Below are 22,469 nucleotides of genomic sequence, written 5' to 3'. Positions count from 1 at the left end.
GGCCTATGCCCCTATCATTGCCTGTTCCTCCCATGGTCTCACCTTCAGAGACACACAGCCTCAGTCCTCATCCCACATTGCCTACTCTATGGCTATTCTAGAGTGACCTTCACTAACCGTTACATTTATGCTTCACCCCAATCACTGAATCCTGGCTCCAGCCCCAGGGGCTGTCACTGAGACTCGTCCCCTCCATGCCCCTCTCCCCCCTTCCCTGCCACAGGACAGGGAGACATTTGCTCAGGAAAATAGCTAAAAATGGGGGTAGTGGGAAGTCAGGACACACTGTGCTGGCCAGGCACAGGACGTGGCCAAGAACTGACCAACCCCTGCTTGCACACAATCAACATCTGTATCCACTTATCACTCAACTTTCCCATTTGTTCCTCCTCAAACTACCCTGATCCGTCCCTTTCCTCAACCTTAGTTTATCCCTAAAACGTGAATCCTGTGCAATCTCAAAACTCCCTTCCCCTGCAGCTCATATTGAGCCCCTTCCCCTTGATGGCAGTCACTCCTGAGTTGGGGGTAATGGGACCAGTCTCATGTTGGCTCACGCTGAAGAGTTTCTCCTACCCAATGGGTGAGGTTTCCCTGTGAGAGTGTTGCAGGGACTGGTTGAGGCTCACATCTGTGGCAAGGTCACTTCTCTTGTTCCCTGCAATCCTTTGATGTGGGAATGAACCTTTGAGGGGCTCTTGTCTCTCCTTCAGTGCCCTCGGAATAGCTGAATCAGGGTGTTATTTGGGCTCCCTTTCTGCCATTGCTCCTCAAGACTACTTTTTGTGTGGAGAACAGCTTTTTATCACATTTACTCACCCTGGGCCTGAACCTAAATCTTGCAAAATCAGTGAAGACAGTAAGCATTCTTGTGAGCTTTGGATAGGATCTAAAACTCTCCTGGCAACACTTCGAGCTGCCTAGGATATATAATGTAGCTACTCAGAAAATCTTCGAGATATCCCCTTGGAATGCCTGTGTTGTCAGACTGAAAATATGTAAAGTAGAATCTTGCTGCAGAAGGTGAGTTATACTTCAAATAAATAAAGCAGGCAGAGGCTATCATGCATCCATGGAATCAACAGCAGTACACCGTGTACAAAACTGCATAAGAATGAGGTGAGCAAAGAGAAACAGTCATTGCTCTTTTAAGATAATATGGGCATAGTAGAAAGACTTTTCTTCTAACCTCAGAAGATTGATATATACAGATACACTTCTTATCAAGCAGTGCCTGGGAATGCCTGATGAATTACAATTACAAGTTTATGCATGTAATATATACTATCTCTTCTCTGCATAGATAATTACGGTTTGGTGCTACTAAGTCTCGGAAACCCTGCCCTGCATGTCAAGATGACTATTTCTTCTGTGCTTTCTTTATTCATCCCCTGGCACAGCTGCATTAGACAGTCAGTGTGGATAGGCAGCATGAGTAGAAAATATGTACTTCAGAGGAATGCTGCAAGCCTTTCTTGCGCTCTTTGTTGTCTTGTCTACTTCCACTGTAATTTCTTCAACTTCTAAATGTTACCATAGGATGGATAGCAGTAATAATATAGATGAAGTAAGATGATCCCAGACTTGAAAAGGGATATTTTTACATTCTCTGTAACATCATGAAACATCAGGTTAGATGAATTGGGGGAGTGAAAGAAAGTGATCAACCAAGAAAAATCAAATTCTCCCTCATGCTCCTCCAGTGTGATAAATCATATTTTTACCTTTATACTTTTGACACAAGAATGTAGAAAGTGTACCACTACTTTTCTTTTTCTTTCCACTAATAGATTTCTGTATTAGTTTTTAGTAGATAAAGTCTGAAATAATTAACATAATGAGTAGAGTCATTGGCACCTTAGACTTAGGGGATAGCACTTTGCATAATAATAGACTTCATATTTTATATTTCTTGCTTTCTATTGAAGAAGTCTTTCCCTGATTTCAGCTTATGACTAAAATGAAATGGGATGTAATGGAGCATGCAGATATCTAAGCTCCTCCAAATCCAAGGTCCAATTTGGCATGTTGATCATATCTTCCCAACAGCAGTGGTTCAGAAAAAGCTGCAAATACTTTTGTTAGCACACCAAATTCCTCTTCACTCACTAGCAGACTAACACCTTCCCTTCTTATAATGTTATTTGACTTACAGAGTGGTGTTTTTATATAAAAATCTATTCACAGCTGCACCTTTTTTCTCATTCAGCCCTGTGAGAACATGCAAATGCTCCCCCTAATGCTACTTTTCAGTATTTGGTCATGTTAGCATTATGTGAACTTTGTCAATGAATTTAAGGTCAGTAAAGACAACTTGATTACTTAGTAGAGTTAATCTATTTCTGCTTCCCTTACCTACTGTCATAAACAGAATAAGTTGTACTTATTTCTTTTAAAAGCTATCATCTTTCCTGCACTCTTGATGTATATATAACAAACATTTTTCCCTACCATTTCTGATTCTTTTTTCTCTTAGAGTCTCTTGCTCTTACTTTGCTGTTCTCTGTCCAGTGTTTTGTAAAGGATCATATCATAATGTCATCACTCTCACCTTCATTTCAGTAACTTCTTCCCATTTTAACAGAATTAATACAGAAGAGCTTGCCTGTCTCATGGATGTTTCTACCTTATGCTTAAATAGCTATTTAACTAATTCCAAAATCTTCCTGAACAATTCATTTCCTTTTTCCCTGCTCCCAACAGGCTTCTTGATAGCTAAATATTCCCCTTATTATCTCTTATGACACTTTGCTGTTCTTCTATTAGTTATAAAAGGACTTCTCTCCTGGGTTTTACTCACTGTACATATTTGGTGGCTTAGAGTAATTCCCAGTCACAGCAGTTCTCTTTTAACATTAGTCACAGGTTTTCTGTCTATTCTCGTGTAACATCTAAACTAGTATTTACACCTTTGATAAAAAACACATTTCTTGCCTTTTTTCCTTGCTTGTCTCCCTGAATGACTTGTATTCTTCTATATCTCTGTAAGATGTGCAGCATGCTCCACAAAGTCTTTGTGATGACAGCTAAGTCATCCCTTTGATCATGAATTAAGACTTGAAGTACCTCCTTGTAGTTCTGCGTTAATAGTTTACAGACACCTAAGATAGTGTAATTATTCTTCCTATAATTGTTATGAATAAAGTCCTTGTCCTCTCCTTTCCCATAAATCTTGAGCTTTTATTCTGTGGTTTATATATATTCCTTCAGATTTAAGTTCATTCCACTAGAAAAGAGAGAGGTTTAGCTCTTCTAAGTGGTATAATCTGCAATAAATTCACAGAAATTGGAGTCGTACCAATATTAAATCTTCAGAATTGAGAAGAGAATTAGGACAGCAATCTTTTCTGACTGTAACAGATGTCTTCTGATGATTTTTAAGGATTATTATTACATTATAATTTGCCTTATTATGCTTACCACTACAGAGACAACTACAATAGGACTGGGCCTATACTGTAGTGAAGACATTAAGATTTCCCTTTGGAAACAATAATAAATTGTGTCATTTTTCTAGGTCTAAGCAATTTTCTTGAACAGTGTAATTAATTTTTAAGAAGACCCCAGCCAACTGTAAAGATTGTAGTATAAAACTGCAAATCAGAAACTTGTTGAAAAATAATACTTGCCATAAAAATGATAACAAGAGCATGCAAAGTAATTGAAAAGCAACATGCAAATAAATTGCTTTGATGCTGTGCTTGCTGCTATGGTTAATGTTATGTCAGAATTTCCATTATAAGATCCATTTTTCAGGGTTTATGCGTCAGTTACAAAAACAAAACAAAACAAAAAATATGTCTAAGCGTAATGGTGGAAGGTCTTGCCCTAGAAAGAGTTTTGATGATAATATTGTAGAGGAAAAGTACCTACCATTCTTCACAAAATGACTGTCTGTGTCTTATGCTGAAAAACAAGATATCACTTTGCAAATAGAACTTGCATTTTTTCAACTGAAATTGAAGTAAGGGAAGCAGCCATAAATTAATCTATTCATCTATTCACCTATTTACAATATAATCTTAAACACAATGGGATTGAAGCTAAAGGATTTCCATGGAGATTCTGTGGACAGTCTTCAAGTGGGAGAAGTTATACTGCCATCTTAAGTCTTAATGCCTCCTGCTCATAGTACTCTGTGAAGAAAAACCTGTTAGAATTACGTTCCACATCAAAAAGAACTGGAAATACATAAATGAAGTTGAGTAACTACTACAAGATTATATTTGTACAGGAAAAATTCAGTGAAGGCATTTAAGCAAAGATTTAGCAAAGCAAAACTGAAACCACACCAAAGCCTCTTTCTACAGGTGAATTTTGTTGGATCATTTTGCTTCATATGTATTACGAGGAGATACTTATTTACTACTTTTTGTTTATACATATTCTTATATTTTTATGAGGAGTGGTAGTGTTTAAGAACATTATCATTGAGGTAATGTTGAAGGACTACGGATATTGCAAGGCTTCAAATCCAATGCAATTACATTTCTATTGAATTTTGGGAAGAACCCTGGTGTGAACCTTGATGCCATTTTGAGGATAAGTGGTTGGAATGCTTCAAAATAAAATCAAGGAATGAAGTAATAGTTGTGTGAATGATCTGAATAATGAGTACCAGGAGTCATACAAGGGGTCAAGTTATTTACCAGTGAGTAAATGATTTAAAAACCTATTCTGGTTAATTCCCATATATTTTGCTGTCATCAGAGATCTAGAAATTTGTATAAGCTCTTTAGTTACACCTTATGTTTTGATTGGCATACATTTATGAGACATTAAAATCACATTTCTAACAAAATGGTACATTGGACAAAGAAAAGGTTATGCACAGTGACACCTTGCTTTCCTTTTCACATAAGATATAGTATTACATTCTTCCATGTTTACAATGTAGGTATTTTTAGATACTGGATTCAAGGTATTCCAGTTTAGTTGCCTGCATTGTTGTATTTACAGATACTAGAAATCCCACTTTTCTGTCAGAGGTATTCCTAAGTATCTCTTCCTTCAGAAGCTCTTCCTTCCTTGCATATATCAGCAGAACAGAATCACAGAACAGCTGAGGTGGAAGGCACCTCCAGAAATCAAGTCCAACAAGCTGCTTAGAGCAAGACTGCCTACAGGTTGCCCAAGGTCATGTCAGTTGGGTTTTCTTTACCTCCAAGGCAGATTTCCCAGTCTCTGGGCAATCTGTTCCAGTGTTTGACATTCTGAACCCAAAATAAAAAAAAATTACAAAAAAGGTTTCTTGTTCTGTTTTAAGGAAATGTCTTGTCTGTGCTCATCACCTTATGTCTATTTGTTCTGAGGAGACTCTGGCTACATCTTCTTTATTCCCTCGATCAGGCATATAGAATCATAGAATCATAGAATAACCAGGTTGGAAGAGACCCACGAGATCATCGAGTCCAACCATTCCTATCAAAATATGTACACATTTAAATGATCCCTCTCAGCCTTCTTGTCTCCTGGCTGAACAGACCTAGTTGTCTCAGCCTCTCCTCATATAAGAGACATTCCCAGCCTTTAATCACCTTTGTGATCCTTCACTGAACTTGCTTCATTAAATATATGTCTCTCTTGCACTGGGCAGCCCAGCACTGGGCACAGCACCCCAAGCATGTCTCACCATGTCTGAACACAGGGGCAGGTTGCCTCCCTTAACCTTCTCCAAAATTCTGACTGATGCAGACTGTCGAGCTGTTGGTCTCATTACACTCGTATCCCTCTAGTATAGGCACTCCATTTTAGGATCCCATTTGATTAAGACACCAACATTTAGGTCTAGGAGTGCACCAGACATCATAATCAATCTAGTCCTATTCAATGTTGTTAGCGGAAAATGGAAAACTATTCAGTTCACCTGAACAGAGTTACCTGTGGTGAGAGTCAGTGTTATAAATGTAGGTAGTTTATGCCACTAAGGTTAAGGGTATTCCCTATTCCCTCCAGCTGCCACTCACCAGGACATCATATTTGCCTTATTATGTGAATATTTTGGCACATCTATGGTAGCCTAGAAGCCACTTGAGTTTAGACATTAAAGTAACAATAAATCTTAGACACCTAATCACCTTTCAGTCTCCATTTTGTATAACTTTATATGCAACACAGCCTAAGGTACCCCCTAGAGCCCTAACAGGTTCTGCAAGAGGCGGTTCAGAGGAGATCATCTTCTTCCACTTAACCAGCTGAATTAAAGTAAAATGGTATGAACATGTGCTCATGCCCTATGTTCACTCAATTCTTCTCCTGGACTTACATATCCAAGACCTCTGCAAGGTGGGAAAAGCTCTGACTAGGCTTGCTACTTCCACTAAGCCCACTAATAGATAAAGGAACAATAAAAGAAAAGTGCAATCTTAAAATACCTAAGAATTAAAAATGGCAAACAAGGAGAGATTATAGGTTAGTTTCTCTCTCCTCCAAATCTTAAAAAAAATGACAGGCTTTAGTACTGCTACATCTAGTGTCTCCCAGTGATTTGGTTTACAAAGCCTCTCATTATTACAGTCTCCCAATGTTCACTTTAAAGAATGTGAATCGCATTAACGTGATTACATTTGCATTAAACACACGGCTAGTTTTTTAAAAGTACAAATGCTTGTAATTCTATGGCACACCCACATGAATTATAAAATTATGTATAATAAAACTTTGCTTTCATAATTATCTGTTGTTATTCCTGGCTAATTAAATATTCAGCACTGACGTGCTAATCCTGAAAGTCTCTCTGACACCCTCTCTTCTCCTTTCTTAATTCTTATTTTACCACATTCCATTGAGTTACAAGTTGTTTCAGACAATCTGTAGAAAGAAAAATGTTCAACATCTTTAAACAACCATACTTCAAGTAAAAAGTGGAAATTTTAATATGTAGCCATTATTTCTGGCAGGCATATATTAAATTGCTTTGATCATATTTTTTTACTAAGCTTCCTCATCTGGTTGAAATGCAGCCTCTTAGACCTACTTTTCCCCTTTTCATTTTCTCAGAAAGTTAGCTTGTATTTTATATAGCACAATCTTCTACAATAAGCTGTTTTCTGTTTGATAGTGGTGTATTATATGAGCATCTAAAGATACTTGGAAGCATGTAGAAGTTAAGGCTTGAAATATCTTGTTCAAAAATAGAAAATGTGGGAAAATAATTACTGTATCATTGTACCCTAATTCATATAAATAAAATGTCCATCCTTGCTATCATTCCAGTTATAGCAATGTCCTCAGTGGCTTCAGACAGAATATATTATTAAAGTATGTGGAGGTGCTGTTACTTTCACAAGAGGTAGAAATAACTTTTTTTTAAGAATTAGATATGTGACCTAGGCAAATCATCAAGCAACTTATTTTGCCATAGGAGAAGAACTAGCACTTCCAGATGATATTTCATTCCATCCTTACATAAGCATCTTTAGGAGGTTTCTCTAGAGGTCAGCTCATTTTGCCTCCCTTGCTCCACTGGCTATAAAGGAAATTAGTTTTGGCTTGGGAAGCAACTTATTTGCCTACATACAGAAATCTAGTGTAGAAATGCCAGGTGTCATCCAATCAGAAAGGCACAAATTTTACCCTTGGTCTTCTGTCAGATGCAAGCTATATTTTGATGTCTCAGATATTGTAGGGAAACTGAGAAACAGCCAATACCTATATTTAAGATATAGAATCAGCTTTAGATGTCTATATTTGAAGCTTGCTAGAGATGGGTAAGAAATGTCATTAAACTATCCACTATGCTTCTTTCAGTGATCAGTATAGGCAAGTCTTTTTCCAAGCACATGGTGAGTTTTTTCACCAGAACAAGCACTTAAAATATATGGAATCATAAAATTCAAATTTTAGTTGCAGTGCTTAGTTTCATAATTTGTTTAAGCTTAAAAAGTAACGTCAAATTGAAAAAACTGAAACAAATGTTTTGTCACTTAAAAGAACTCGTTGTTTGACAAGCTAAAATACTGGCTTCATTATTTCTTTTTATTCAGCCAGAACTGTTCCAACACCATTGAAAAAAAACTAACCAAACAAAAAAACCCCACCAAAAAAAACCCATCACACCAGCCGCCAACCCTTCCCCCTCAAAAGAAGACTCCAATCCAAACCCCCAAAAAACAGACTCCAAAATGCACCACAAAATAAATCATTTGCTGTACAAAGTTCAGGTCTTCTATATGTCAGATTTTGCATATCAAGATGAAACTGGTGCTATCGAGGCACTGGAATGTATAGTAAAGAAAAAGAAAGCTTCATAAATGCTGCACATGAAACATAATTTGTTCATTTCTTTACCTGTCTTGGTTTCCTCCACATCACACTGTTCCCTTTATGAACACTTAGCCTATAATACTCCTGCTTTTGGTACATTTAGTAGTGTCTTGTATTGTACGAATGAAGGGGGAGTCAATCATTATGCTTTTAGAGTTTTTTCTTTCTTAGTTAATAACGATGATCTTTGAGATTGGATCATTCATATGAGTAAAATTAGGCATATAGATTTGAATTTGTAGGATTGTTGATAATGGAAGCTTTGTCACTGTTAGGGTTTCTATGCAAGTATATATCCTTAGATACACTGCTTTTAAACTATAGTTCTCGTTTTGGCTGAGATACAGTTAGTTTTATCCATAGAAGCTAGTATGGGGCTATGTTTTTGTATTAGTGACCAAAACAGTGTTGATAAACACTAATGGGAGTGTTTATTACCTCTGATAACCACAATAATCCATCAGAATATTTCTCTTTCTTCTTGAACAATTTTTTTCCCAAGTTTTCCTGCATTAAAATAAAAAAAACAAATTTAGATCAGGTTTGGCTCAACTCTTTTATTACTTTGTCAAAGTCTTTTAGAGCAAGCCTCAGACTCAGTTCTTCTTGTCCTCTGTGGCAACAGTCATTGCAAACATCATTAAGGATGTGAGGTATCTCTCCCTTAATTAAGAACTAAAAGGTTTCATTTCCTAAAACAAAAGTATGTGGCAGGTTTTATTGATCTGGTCTATGTCGCCAGCTGAACACATTAGCGGGGGTTATTGATTACTCTAGCAGTAACGAGCTTTGTTCCTCATCAGGTAAAGCACACATTCAAAGATATTTCCTAGAGAGGCCTATATGTACATATGCATTCACCAAGACATAGAAAAAAGGAGGTTTTAAAATTTCTTATTGCCTAAATATAATTTTTAAAATTTAATGGCCAACATTAGAAAAGTTATTTTCCAGTCATTATCTTGTTATAATTCTTTCTGAATGCTAATGATGCACTTAGGAATAAATTCAAAACCAAAAGAGGCACAGCACTGTATTGTTTTAAGCATAAGCACATATGGCTAATACAACTTTTAATAAGCCCCTGCAAAACAACTACCATTATATGTTAATGAGCAGCTATGGTGAGGTATAACTTGGGTAAATAACTCTGATGGAATGCATAGGAGCTCTCCCCAGTTCACGTTCTAGTTAATACCTTAACAACATTTGGTTCAAATTTAGGTAAAGTTCTGCTATTTAAAAAGAAGTTTCCTATTTCCAATAACACTTCTGTGGAGAAAAGACTTGATAGAGAGAAAGGGGACTAGTGGTGTCTGGGAGTTGGAATTAGATGACTTAAGATCCAAGTATGGACAAGAGAGACAACGCAATCAAAACAGGGCTGAAGGGATGTCACCTCAAATGTATGCAAACAAATAAGAAGTAGAGAGGGCATCATGATAGAGGAAGGTCTCATACGCTTTCTTAGAAATCAGCATCAGTGTGTAGTTTGGAACTGCCTCTACCCAAATACTCACTGCTGTGTCATTGGGATCATAGAGACACGGTGGGACAGGTCACACAGGTTAAGTGCTACAATGGAGGAGTACAAGAACTTTCAAAATGACAGCCAAGGAACTTGAGTTGCTTTTTCTGAGAGGCAGCAGTCAGAACATCTGCACCTCTCCCTAGGCATGAACGATGAGCCATCTGAAAGCTGATGGGACAGGTTTAGGAGGAAGACCACAATGTTACACATATCATAGAAACAATGATCATAGAATCAAAGATTCATAGAATCATAGAATAATAGAATCATTATGTTGGAAAAGACCTTAGAGATCAACAACTCCAACCATACCTGTCTACTATTAAATCACGTCCCCAAGCACCTCATCTACCTGTGTTTTAAACACCTCCAGGGATGGTGACTAAACCACTTCCTTGGGCAGCCCCATCCAGTGCTTGATAATGCCTTCAGTGAAGAGTTTTTCCTAATGTCCAACATAAACTTCCCCTGATGCAGCTTGTTGCCATTCTTTCCTTGTGTTTCTCTGACATAGTCAAATCATCTGAAAATTCAGAGATTGAAAATTATTTCCTTGTATAAAAGAAAAACAGTTGTGAAAGACTCACTCTCTCATGTTGGCTTATGGTGAGAGGTGGCCAACGGCCAATGGGTTGAGATTTCCTTGGAAAAACCCTGCAGGGACTGGTTGTAGTCATTGAGGCTTCTCCCAGATTTTGTGCCACACGGTCTTTTGAAGAGTGGGGTGGATGAGCATTTAGGGGTCTGGTCACTCCTCTATGATGTCCCAGAAACAGTTGAGTTGGGGTGTCACTGGGGTTCCCCACCTGACATCGTACCTCAGGATGTGCAGTTTCTCTCTAAATACTGCAGTACGAAAGGCTGTGGATGTGGTCTTCTTGAACTTCAGTAAAGCCCTTGACACAGTTTCTCACAGCATTCTGCTTTGGAAACTGTCAGCCTCTGGCCTGGACAGGCGCACACTCTCCTGGGTGGAAAACTGGTTGGCTGGCCGGGCCCTGAGAGTGGTGGGAAATGGTGTGAAATCCAGCTGGAGACCAGTGACAAGTGGGGTTCCCCAGGGCTCAGTGCTGGGTCCAGGCCTGTTCAACGTCTCTATCAATGACCTGGATGAAGGCATCGAGTGCACCCTTAGCAAGTTTGCGAACGACACTAAGCTGGGTGGAAGTGTTGATCTGCTGGAGGGTCGGGAGGCTCTGCAAAGGGATCTGAACAGGCTGGACCGCTGGGCTGAGTCCAATGGCATGAGGTTTAACAAGGCCAAATGCCGGGTCCTGCACTTGGGGCACAACAACCCTATGCAGTGCTACAGACTAGGAGAAGTCTGTCTAGAAAGCCACCTGGAGGAGAGGGACCTGGGGGTGTCGGTTGACAGCGACTGAATATGAGCCAGCAGTGTGCCCAGGTGGCCAAGAAGGCCAATGGCATCTTGGCTTGGATCAGAAACAGTGTGACCAGCAGGTCCAGGGAGGTTATTCTCCCTCTGTACTCGGCACTGGCGAGACCGCTCCTCGAATCCTGTGTTCATTTCTGGGCCCCTCACCACAAGAAGGATGTTGAGGCTCTGGAGCGAGTCCAGAGAAGAGCAACAAAGCTGGTGAAGGGGCTGGAGAACAGGCCTTATGAGGAGCGGCTGAGAGAGCTGGGGTTGTTTAGCCTGGAGAAGAGGAGGCTGAGGGGAGACCTCATTGCTCTCTACAACTACCTGAAAGGAGGTTGTAGAGAGGAGGGTGCTGGCCTCTTCTCCCAAGTGACAGGGGACAGGACAAGAGGGAATGGCCTCAAGCTCCTCCAGGGGAGGTTTAGGCTGGACATTAGGAAAAAATTTTCACAGAAAGGGTCATTGGGCACTGGCAGAGGCTGCCCAGCAAGGTGGTTGATTCACCTTCCCTGGAGATGTTTAAGGCACGGGTGGACGAGATGCTAAGGGGCATGGTTTAGTGTTTGATAGGAACGGTTGGATCCGGTGGGTCTCTTCCAAACTCGTTATTTTATGATTCTAAACTACTTTTTCATACTTTTCACGAAACTCCCAGAGGTGCTGGGTTGTCTTTTTTAAAAATCAAAACAAAACAAGATAAAAACCAAATCACTAAAGAAAGTTATAAAATACTGTTAAGATTAGAATAGTTTTATGGCTCTTATTCCTCTGCTTTCATAGACATAATTTTTTTTTTATAGGAAACCAAACCTAAAACCCCACAAAACAAGCATCCAAAGGCAGTCATTCACCCTCTCTCACAAGAAGACAATTGATGCCCATGTGGTCTTGAGGAATGGACCTTGTACAATGAATTTTGAAAATCTTCTGCAGAGCTTAGTGACTTTTTAAACTAAACTTCATACATCCCTTTTCTAAACCCAATTCTATTATTTTTTGCAATAATAAGATACAGGAAAATGCACTGCCTTAAAAAAATTCATTTATCCAGATCAGAAACTGATACTTCAAAATTTCTGAAGAACTACCCTTCCAAGTGTTGCCAAATAGATATACTGGGCTTCTTTGGGCTGTCTTTATCATCAGAAGACTTTGAGTTATCATATTTCCACTACCTATAGGAATCTCTATATGTGGCAAAGTTGATATATATCTCCAAATATCAGATAGTCACTGCTGTGATGCAAAGTCACTTTTTCCACCCTACAAATGATACAGGAGATATAAGTGAGGGTGAAGAAGATATTGCAAGTACAGCCCTGTGCATGGAAGATGATGGGCACAGTAGCAAGCCCATAGTTGGTGCACAACACTGAGAAGGTCTCTTCTAATTCATGTTGATCTTCAGGAACTCACGGAACAAAGATCGGCAGTTAAACACAACCCAGTCACAGCAAAACCAATTTAAAGTTTTCCAAAGTTTCCAAGAATTTATCATCCAAAAATGTCATTTCATCAACATCAATATTTCTGAAATGGTATGTCAGTTTTGACAAAATTGGGTGTGAAAACATAGCTGAAGCAATAAAACATTTGGGCAATTTTGGAACACAATGTTTAGATTTTTCAGCTAATGTTTTGAAATATCTGCCTGTTTCAAAACATATCTCATTATCTAGCATGAACCACATTATCCTCTAACTGGCATAGACTATTTTGATTTATGAAATGACATTCTGACACTGACAGTGACTCAACTTTGTCTCTCTAGCTCCCATCCACCCAGTAACAAAATGAGTTTTGTTCTCTGTCATTACTATCTTTCTAAATACATGAAATCTATTTAGAAATGTAAATACTGACTGTGGAAAAGAAATTCTGAGTTTCAATAAAGTTAAATCATTCCAACTTATTACTGTATTCTGGACACATCTTTCCTAGATGTCTGTATACATCATATTACAGATCCTTTACCTTGTCTGTAAATATCATTCAGTAAAATGTCCTTTTTCTGTCATTGTCATAATCTTTTTCTGTCACCAGAACAGTCTAGAAGAATTTTCAAGTAACTGATTCCAAGACTTTTAAGAAGAGATTAATAAAGCTTGTCTTTACTTTTTCTTGCTGTGTTTAGGAAGTGTGCTTCTACCTATAGATACAGTAGTACAGTGTCTGAGATGTTTACTTACGAGAAAAAAAATTAAACAAGTAAAATTGTCGTGTGACTAGACTTAAATATAGACTTTCTGATCTAGTCTTTGACTCCCTTAGAGTAAAGGAGTTTTCTGAGGCTGGGCAGTGTGGAACATCTTTATTGAAATCATTGTACTGGCATTAACAAATGTGAACAGATAAAAGGTAGACAGATAGACACATACACATCTATGTATATGCATTACCATAGATATATCTCAGCTTGAGATCCACTCACCATGTCCTCTGCAGACTGTGACATAGACACACTTTGGGAGGAAGATGTTTCTGCAGCAGTGAAGAACTCAGACTCTTAACATTTTGCCCTTCGCACCTCTGTAAGAATTGTGGTTTCTCGCAGAAGGCTTCATGTGTAAGATGTTTAAAAAAATGAAGATACAGAAAAGTGAAGCCATTTACCAATTTTCACTCAAAAAGCTAAAGCCAGACAATGAAATAGAGGCAGAGATATGATTCCTTTTTTCCCTGAGTTTTCTGTTTGTTTGTTTTTCAAGGAAGAAGAGGAAAATCCCAGGGTAGAACTCTGATCACTAAGCTACAGAACTAGGAATACTATTCTTGTTTTCACTTAAAGGAGATAAATACTGTTTTTGCTGAGACAGTAGAGAAGCTCTCCCACACTTCCCACTTACATTATTGTAGAGGAAAGGTTTGCTTCCCCCCCTCCAGAGGTTTGAGGGTAATAAAAGTTTAGTTTTATCTTTCTCAGGATTGCAGTATTCGTCTAACCTGCAGGTTCCTGATTTCACACTGAGATAGAAACACCTCATTTTCCTGTGAGAAAGTAGAATCTGCTGATAGCGTTTATCTTTCAAGCAGAATCAGAGCATGGAAATCTCACAAGGAAACTCGCTTGGAATTTCCTAGCTAACTTCATAGAGGGCTTCGGACGTAGCTTCATATAAAATATTTGACAGTTTTCCTGCTTTTCAAATGCAATTTTCTTTGTTTTTAACAGAAACCTTTACAGTTCAGCAGCTGTATGGCTCCCCATTCTGCCTGCAACCAGTACCACTGCACAGAACTATCAGGAAGCACCATCCAGGAACGGGTGCCTGAGTAGTAGTGCTAATTTGCTACCGCGTCTGTAGGGGTGAGCCATATAGCTGCATTAGCAGAGTCAGGATAAAGTCCTTTGTAAAAGCTATTAAAAGCTATTAAAACCTATCTAAACCCAGGAAACTAAAGTACACTAAAAGTACGTGCAAAACCAGTGCTCTGAAGATAAGCTCACAGATTCCCTGCAAAATATGGCAGGGTAGCCAACGTTGAAGAACAATAAACGTGAAATACAGACATGGTAATAAACCCACGTTATTTACCATTTTCTGCTGCATTGCTTGCACATATACATATACATATGCATATGCATATGCATATACATATACATATACGTACATGGACACCCTGTACAAAATGTTACTACCTTCCCCTGTAGCACTGGCCCCTTGTATACACACGTATGTAGGTGCAACTGTGCTGGTGTCACATATGACTGTGCAAAGGCACAGTTCTCTCAAACCAGTGAAACCAGAACCTCAGGAGTGGCAGCACTGGGACTGCTCTGGCCTTGTTAATGGCCAGTGAACCTTCCTCTGTTGCACAAAGAAATCAAAATTCAGTCTAAAGGAAAAGAAAAAAATGCAGAAACATCTTCTCTGGAGAAGAGGCCAGTTCTATCAGTTGTTGGTGTACAGAAAACTTATTTTAATCCACTACTATTGCAATATGCATTGATTTACCCAAATGGGCAGTGATCTTGAGCCTGAGGCTACTAATGTAACGATGTTAATAAAGAGCAAATCACTACAACAATAATGAATAATAATTTCTTTCAAGCATCGGTCAGCTTCATTGTCTTTACCGAAGTGTTATTTATAATTTAAACAAAGCACATTGCCAAGAAGCTAAATGTGTCAAATTGAACAGTTTAGTCTTCCTAGTATATATACCCTCAAGCATACTTTTGCATCTGTTCTATATTCAGAGGGTAAGGGAATATTGTGCCACTTACAAACAGCTTTCCATAAATTTAACCAGGCAAGCAGCTAAACTGACACACAATTGCAATGTCACAGTGCTGGAAGGAGTTTCTGGTAGCATTATCACTGGGTGGTGAGAAAGTCTTCGACAGGTTGTCTGGTATTATCTCTTTAAATCCTTGAGAGAATGGGATTTGATGACATTTTATCAATGGGATTAATCTTCTCTTTTCTTAGTCTTCCCCTCTTGGGTGATTTGGCATAAGTACATTTCAAAGGTATTCCCACTACAGACAGGCCATCTTGCCTGGTATTCTTCAGCACATCTGTAGTACCATTGACATTCACAACTTGGAACTTGTTATACCCCTACATGCTACATAGCTGATGTTCTGAATCTGCTCTCCAGGCCCAAAAGGCAGCACTGTGGTTCGTTGAACTAAGGAAACAATCTGGATGCTCATTTATATATAAAAATGTGTTGTGATTAATGAAAGACATGAAGATTAATTTGCTAAATCTAACTAGTACTACTATTCCTAGATTTCCAATAGTTGCCAAAGGCAGAATAATCCATGCACTTTCATAGTAATTCATTTATATAAAAGAAACCTATCACTTTTTCTGGACAACCTCACAGCTGCTACTGTCAGGGAAGTATTATCCAAACAGAAAGCAATGGAAATGTTGCTTAATGAAATGTTTAAAGTTTTAATAGGAGATGGACAAAAATATTTTGCTAATAGTCCTTGATGAAAAAATAAATTTTGCAATAAAATATAAAACTTTATCCAAATCCAAGCTCACTATCGTGTATACATAGGCACGTATGTATGTATATACATGCATACTTGTTTAAAAAATCCTGACACTATGGTTCCAAAACAAACAAGGTAGATGCTCATTAATGAGTCTTTTTTGTTGCTTGGGAAAACAACATAGTAAAAAAAACCAACAACCCTCCGTTCAATCATTAAACATTTATTTGTTTCTTCAGTATAATAACTGTAAGAAAACACGCATCTTGAACATACATAAAAATTTAATTTGTGTTTGTGGTAATAACCACAAAAAGTTCTTACTGATTCACTCAAACTTTCCTATAATCAAGAGAGAGGAAGCTAAGAAATGGCTTTCACAGGGGAGTTTGCAAGGACCCTCTTTGCTCAATACTCTTGCGAACAAATCATGCTAATATAGTGTATATCAAGGGCAAAATTCAGTTCTGACTTCTTAGACACTTAGATTTGTTTTGAGTCTAAAGTCAGTTGTCTTCTTATGGTCTAGAGACCTGTTTTCCTGTCATGAACAAAGGAGGTATGAGTAAAAAGTGCGATGGACTTTAAAGAGTGATATGATTTAAGGGGTTTCAGCAGCATATTCTCAGCATATACTCTCCAGTATCTCCTGGGCCCTCAGATGCCTTTCCAGAAAGGCATAGAACTCCCCTAGGGCCCATGTTACATTTGTATATGGCCTAGAAGTCCTAGAGTGTCCCAGATGAAAGGAGAAGCCTGGAGTCAGGAAAATGCCAGGGACTAGTGATGTAAGCCATGACAGCAAGTTCACACTCTGATGCAAGGCTTAGGTGTCTACAATTAGGAGATTAATCCCATCCACATGCTGCTTCCTTATGCTAACTCAGTGCAGCTGTATTAGAAAGAAAAGTATTCTCTCATGAGCCATTCTGTATGCCTCCCGTTTCAATAATTAGGTTTATTTCTTGATCTCAGGATACTAATTTACTTTACTGTAAAGAAAAATATATTTCCCTAAGTCCCTTATAGGCAATTTTCATGACACTTTTTTGATTTGGTTCCTAAACTGTGAATGTTCATTGTGAAAGATCGTAGAGTTTGTAGCTAGATTAAGATGAGTATTTACAGTAATTTTCGCAACTTGCCACTTTGCTACTGTTGAAAAATTGTTTCCTTCGGGCCAGCTGGCTTTAAGGTGCTTGTAGAAAAGATTTTTTTTCCATAGACCAGTATCAAAGTAATGGGTATGACTTCTTTGACAGTGGAGCTCCTGGATTTATATGAAATTTCTACTATTGTCTTTTAAGACAAGAGGTGTTTATAGAATGAGAGGTTAATATCAGGAACAAATTCAAAGCACATTGTGCCTGCAGACAGGGAATGCCTAAAGGCTCTAGAGCTAGGAATGATTACACTTTTTTTCTTTAGAAGATAGCTTTCTGAGTTCTTAAGAGAGATATTTCCTGCAGACTTTCAGATAGCTGTAGGAATATGTCTAAAGGCTTTAATTTTAACAGTATGTGAAATAAAACTACATTAATGCTCATGAGAAGTTGGACATTAAAAAAAAATAAAATGACACCTATAGAGGAGTTACTTGATATTCTGGTAACTGGCAAGTGCAGACTCTCATATGATCTACGTGATTTTTTGAAAATTAGAATCACATGTCTTCTGCCAAAAATTAACAAACAGGAAAACTACAAGAATTTACAGTATTGCAGCAATCTATATGGCTCTACTAGTAGTAGTGTATTGTTGTGATAGTATTGCATTATTTATTATTTTTATAGTATTGCATTAATAGGTAGATCAAATGTATCTTTATTAAATGAAGACCAAACGTGTCTGCATCCAGTAAGGAGATTCCTCATTATATGACATCTATGTATTTGTAATACATTAAATCAACTGAAAACGAAATATAGTCCTGGGTGGATTTTTTTAGTTTTTTTTTTATTTTGTCTCTATCATAAGGATGAAAAATTTTAATAAAGAACAGGTACACTGGTCTACATGGAAGACCAGAAGGACAAAAGAAATCAGATCTGGAAGAGAAAAAACGCTGCTTAATTCATCTGTCCATAGCGGTAATGGAAGCATGTCAGGAAGTTCAGTGCACATTGTGTACTTTATGTTGTGCTCTATCTGCAGCATTGTTCAGTATGCCTCCCTGGAAATCAGTCTCAATTCAATCAATCTCAGTTTGTAGAAGGAAAAAAATCCATAGAGAAATGACCTAATTGGTTTCTCAATATCTCATTTCAAAAATTTTCTGTTTTTTTCATTTACCGGTTTCTTGGAACTTAGCTTTGTTAATCTCAAGTGCTTGCTGTGTAAGAAAATAGACCCTTCAAAATAATGAAGTTATTTTTCTAAAAACATGAAGGTGAGGAATATCAAACATTGGATTCTCTTTTTTTTTCTTCCTATCACTGAGAAGATCGGCATTCTGCAGATATTCATACTGTCTTTTATTTTTTGGTATGAGATTTTGGTTATTTTTTAAAATGGAAATGTTAGCAGATTCCATCAGCAGTAGAAATAATAATTATTTTATATCCTAAATGACTGCTTACAACAAAATCATGAAAAGAGGCAGCAGTGAATGCACATTTCAGAGATTTTAACAGAAGTAGCCATTGGTGGCTGGAGGATACCTGCCTGAGTAGATATTAAAAACTTAATCTGGCTACACAAATAACAGGACCAGCTGATTCGATCTCTGCTTAACTTGATCTTCTATTTAATTTGATTAGAGCATTAGGGGCCAATATGTTTTCAGCTTAAAATAATTCAAGAAGTGTTTGTTTTTAGCAGTACATCAGGACAAGGTTATAAGAATTAAGGAAACCACATTTGCAGGAAGCAAGGAATTTAGTGAGTAGGCTATTTTGGGCAGAAATATTAAACTCTATCATGATGAAAGGACACCGGGAAATCTGAGACATTTCTAATGTATGCAAGGCTACGGAGTTCCCATCAAAGAACTCGGAATATTTTTACCATGCAGATGCTAAAAGTATCAGCTACAGCAACTTTGCTGTGTGGCTGCAGCAAGGAAAAGTGCAATGGAAAGCTAGTATTCCCCTGAGAAAGAGAGAGAGCACTATCTAGACTATAAGCACTCTGCATTCGCATCAGTAGGCAGTACTGCATAGGCAATATTACAGGATGTAGTAAGAATACGGTGCCTCTCGTTTCAGTTGTTCTGCCTAATTTCTGCTACACTATGTACATTTCTCTTCACCTTAGAGAACTAGGAAGTCCTTTGCAAGATCCTCTCTTGGGCAGGAGAGCATTCCCATCCCCACCGTCACAAAAGAGCTGATGTGTGAAGGAAATTCTGTAAGTCGTCTACTACAAATCCCTGTTAAAAGCAAAAAAAAAAAAAAAGGATGTTGAGGCTCTGGAGCGAGTCCAGAGAAGAGCAACAAAGCTGGTGAAGGGGCTGGAGAACAAGTCTTACGAGGAGCGGCTGAGAGAGCTGGGGTTGTTTAGCCTGGAGAAGAGGAGGCTGAAGGGAGACCTCATTGCTCTCTACAACTACCTGAAAGGAGGTTGTAGAGAGGAGGGTGCTGGCCTGTTCTCCCAAGTGACAGGGGACAGGACAAGAGGGAATGGCCTCAAGCTCCTCCAGGGGAGGTTTAGGCTGGACATTAGGAAAAAATTCTTCACAGAAAGGGTCATTGTGCACTGGAACAGGCTGCCCAGGGAGGTGGTTGATTCACCTTCCTCAGAGGTGTTTAAGGCACGGGTGGACGAGGTGCTAAGGGGCATGGTTTAGTGTTTGATAGGAATGGTTGGACTCGATGATCCGGTGGGTCTCTTCCAACCTGCTTATTCTATGATTCTATGATTCTAAAATCATCTCGGGCGTTCTTTACTGCAAGGGATCATTGCTATGTCATGGTTGATTTGCTGTCCAAGAAGACCTCCTGGTCCTCTTCCCCAAGCTGCTTCAATGCACTCATTCCCCAGCCTGTACTTAACCTGAGGCTATTCCTCCACAGAGGCAGGAGCTGGCATTTCCATGTGTTGACCTTCATGAGGTTTGTGTTTGTCCATTTCTCCGGCTTGTTAAGGACAGCCTGAATGGCAGCACATCCATCTGGTGGATCAATTGCTTATCCAATTTTTGTATCATCTGTGAACTTATTGAGGATACACTTCCATGAAGATGTTAAAAAGAATTGGTCCAAATAATGACTGGTATCCAGGTGGTCTTTGTGCCACTGATTGCAACACTTTGAGTAAAGTTTTTCAGTGATTTTTCTAATCCATCTCACTCTCTTTATACAGCCCATACTTCATCAGCTTATCTATAAGGATGTTATAGAAACAGTGCTAAAAGCCTTGGTTAAGCTAAGACAAACAGCACCTATTAGTCTTACTTCATCCATCTCACCAGTCACCTCATCATAGAAGGTTACTGAGTCAGTATCACAGATGGAATTTTTACACAGCTTTGATTTAACAGTAATTTAGGATTTATTGAGGTAGATCACTAAATTAAAATAGATATTTCCTAATAACACTTAATCATCAGTTGATTAACAAAGTGATTCAAAGTGATTCAACAAGATTTGTTATAATCAAAACAGTGACTTAATTACAGATTCGAGAATGGCAAGGTTCACACTATGCTAACTACAGTATTAAATCAAATCACACACATACATATGGAAAGAAATACCTGGATCTGTATACACAGAGGCGAACCTATGGCCAAAATTTCCCTCCTCTACAGATTAGTAAAATATTCACTTTCAAGGCACCAGCATTCTGTGTAGGCGATTGCTGAGTTGTGAGGAGCCTAACCTCACCTTTCTCCTTGTCTCTGTTAGCAGATGACCCTGAAAGGCATCCCAGTTGGGGATGGTGGGGGGATGCTGATCACAGACCACTCTGATCCAGCAGAGCTCAGAGGGTCTCATTTAGGTAGAGTTGCAGATGATTGACTTCGATCACTAGTTTTTCCATTTTGGCCATGACTTGGATGAGGTAATTCTGGCACTTTCCACAAACTATACATATCCAGAACTTGCCAGATCATATAGTTTTGGTATTTTCCTGCTCAGGCTATAACCCAGGTAATGGGTTTATCAGGCTGCCAGGAGGTGACTGATCTTTATTCCCTTTCTCAGGCGATAGAGGTGTTTTCCACATTAAGAGAGTTCCTTAAAGTTTTGACTCACTGCATTTTTAAAAAAGGTAAGAACACAATGGGAATTCTTTCCCCTAATATGTCTGACTTACCCTGTTTTGACAGTGACCCAGGCAATGGTCATACCACCACAACTGATCAGGCACAATATTTCCTTTGAAAATCCATTTTGATTATTCATCTTGTTCTGATTACTATATTTGGAAAGGTTTCTAGGAGGATTTTCTCAGTCACCTTTCCAGAGATCAACGTGAAGATGACCAGCCTGTAGTTTCCCTCATACTACTTTTTGCCCATCTTGACAATGGAAGTGATATTTGCTTTCTGCCACTGCTCAGAAACATCCTTGTCCCTCATATCCCTGTGATCTTCCAAAGATAATGAGTGATATACTCATAATGACAACAGCCAAGTTCCTTAGCAATCATGTATGCAACACACTCAGAAAATTAAGACAAGAACACTACTCTCTTTGGTCTAAGTCTGACAAAATGATAAGGAGTAGAATATTGGCTTTAAACTGAGAGCATGGAAAGCCTTATGCCACTGACCAGTAAACATACTATAATATTACCAAAAGATATAATATATAGCTTATAAGACATGGAGTTACAATGAAAAAAATCTTTCCATAGAATCTAACTTCTGAAATAATACTGCTACCTTCTGCTGAACACATTCAAGAAGGAAGTATTATTCTAATCACTTTAGATCAATTGTCTGAGTACTGCTGGGGAGTCAAAAATTTGAGAAGCTTTGAGGAGTACCATGTAGACTGCACCAGACCAGTTTTCCATCCTTAGCTCTATTCTACAAATGTTTCTGCTTGAGAGTTTATTACTGACTAGAACTCAGAAATCATGGATAGAGTTGTTCTTCTGTTCCTGTCACCAAAGCAGGATGGGCTAAGCAGATCTTAGCAGATCTACAGAGAAGAGGAAAAAAATCTGGGGGAAAGTGTGAGTGGTGAATGATAGGAATGATAGTGCAAATATGTTCAGACACTTTGCTACATGACTAGTCAACTCCCCCTATCCGCATTATGAGAGTTACCACTTTCAGAGCTGATAAGTACTTTAAATGTTTGAAGATGCCATGTATTCTGGTAGAAAAAATACAGAAACTCTTGTTATTTCTATTATTATAAATTGCATTGAAATCTTAATATATC

The sequence above is a fragment of the Phaenicophaeus curvirostris genome, chromosome 1, assembly GCF_032191515.1.
Source record: "Phaenicophaeus curvirostris isolate KB17595 chromosome 1, BPBGC_Pcur_1.0, whole genome shotgun sequence".
In the NCBI taxonomy this organism is placed as follows: domain Eukaryota; kingdom Metazoa; phylum Chordata; class Aves; order Cuculiformes; family Cuculidae; genus Phaenicophaeus; species Phaenicophaeus curvirostris.
The sequence above is the reverse complement of the archived record's forward strand: the minus strand, read 5'-3'. Positions refer to the sequence as shown.